Raw genomic sequence first — 2,444 nt, forward strand, 5'->3', positions numbered from 1 at the left:
TCTTCATTTCTAACTGCCGCCGGGACATTAACCACCTCAACCTCTCTACCCCCCTCCCCCACTCCAACCTCTCACAACGGGCAGCCCTCCAGTCCCTCTGCTCCAATCCCAACCTCACCATCAAACCAGCAGATAACGGGGGTTCAGTGGTAGTTTGGCGCACTGACCTCTACACTGCTGAAGCCAGACGCCAACTCGAGGACACCTCCTCCTACCGCCCCCTCGACCATGACCCCACCCCCCATCACCAAACCATCATCTCCCAGACCATACAGAATCTCATCACCTCAGGAGATCTCCCACCCACAGCTTCCAACCTCATAGTCCAGGAACCCCGCACTGCCCGGTTCTACCTACTTCCCAAGATCCACAAGCCTGAACACCCTGGCTGACCCATTGTCTCAGCATGCTCTTGCCCCACTGAACTCATCTCTACTACCTCGACACTGTCCTATCCCCCCTAGTCCAGGAACTTCCCACATACATTTGAGACACTACCCATGCCCTCCACCTCCTCCAAGACTTCCATTTCCCCGGCCCCCAACGCCTCATCTTCACCATGGATATCCAATCCCTCTACACCTCCATCCGCCATGACCAGAGCCTCCAAGCCCTCCATTTCTTCTGCTCCCAACGTCCCCAACGTACCCTTCCACTGACACTCTCATTCGCTTGGCTGAACTGGCCCTCACCCTTAACAATTTTTCCTTCGAAACCTCCCACTTCCTCCAAACCAAAGGGGTAGCCATGGGCACCAGCTATGCCCATCTCTTTGTTGGCTACATAGAACAGTCCATCTTCCGTAGTTACACCAGCACCACTCCCCACCTCTTCCTCCGCTACATTGATGGCTGCATTGGTGCCACCTCGTGCTCCCACAAGGAGGTTGAGCAATTCATCAACTTCACCAACACATTCCACCCTGACCTTAAATTTACCTGGACCATCTCTGACACCTCCTTCCTCTTCCTGGACATCTCTACCTCCATTAATGACGACCGACTTAACACCGACATTTTTCACAAACCCACCAACTCCCCAGTTACTTGGATTACACCTCTTCCCACCCCACCTCCTGCAAAAATGCCATCCCATACTCCCAATTCCTCCACCTCCACTGTATCTGCTCCCAGGAGGACCAGTTCCACCACAGAACACACCACATGGCCTCCTTCTTTAGGGACCGTAATTTCCCTTCCCACGTAGTTAAAGATGCCCTCCAACACATCTCGTCCACATCCCGCCCCTCTGCCCTCAAAGCCCACCCCTCCAACCGTAACAAGGACAGAATCCCCCTGGTGCTCACCTTCCACCCTACCAAACTTTGCATAAACCAAATCACCTGACGACATTTCTGCCACCTCCAAATGGACCCCTCCACTAGGGATATATTTCCCTCCCCACCCTTTTCCACTTTCCGCAAACACCATTCTCTCCGTGACTACCTGGTCAGGTCCACGCCCCCCAACAACCTACCCTCCCATCCTGGAACCTTCCCCTGCCACCGCAGGAACTGTAAAACCTGCGCCCACACCTCCATCCAAGGCCCCAAAGGAGCCTTCCACATCCATCAAAGTTTTACTTGCACATCCACCATTATCATTTATTGTATCCGTTGCTCCCGATGCGGTCTCCTCTACATTGGGGAGACTGGGCGCCTCCTAGCAGAGCTCTTTAGGGAACGTCTCTGGGACACATGCACCAATCAACCACACCGCCCTGTGGCCCAACATTTCTACTCCCCCTCCCACTCTGCCGAGGACATGGAGGTCCTGGGCCTCCTTCACTGCAGCTCCGTCACCACCAGACGCCTGGAGGAAGAACGCCTCATCTTCCGTCTCGGAACACTTCAACCCCAGGGCATCAATGTGGATTTCACCAGTTTCCTCATTTCCCCTTCGCCTACCTCACCCTAGTTCCAAACTTCCAGCTCAGCACTGTCCCCATGACCTGTCCTACCTGCCTATCTTCCTTTCCACCTATCTGCTCCACCCTCCTCCCTGACCTATCACCTCCATCCCCAACCCACTCACCTATTGTACTCTATGCTACGTTCTCCCCACCCCCACACTCTTCTCATTTATCTCTCCACCCTGCAGGCACCCTGCCTCTATTCCTGATGAAGGGTTTTTTGCCCGAAATGTCGATTTTCCTGCTCCCCGGATGCTGCCTGACCTGCTGTGCTTTTCCAGCACCACTCTAATCTAGAATCTGGTTTCCAGCATCTGCAGTCATTGTTTTTACCATTATCCTTTGGCCGAACGGGAATGGGGGCTGGTGCAGAACAGCCCTTCAGACCTGAAAGTGAGTCTTCGTCTTCAAGAAATTCTAACCACTGCTGCCCCTCAGAAAGCTTAGGCCAATTCCAGCCCTGGAACGTGATAAGGCAAGTCCCACCCTGAAAGCAGTGCAAGGCGGGTTTATATTTAGAAAGGGCTCCGAGC

The sequence above is a fragment of the Chiloscyllium punctatum genome, chromosome 25 (genome assembly GCF_047496795.1).
Source record: "Chiloscyllium punctatum isolate Juve2018m chromosome 25, sChiPun1.3, whole genome shotgun sequence".
NCBI lineage: Eukaryota > Metazoa > Chordata > Chondrichthyes > Orectolobiformes > Hemiscylliidae > Chiloscyllium > Chiloscyllium punctatum.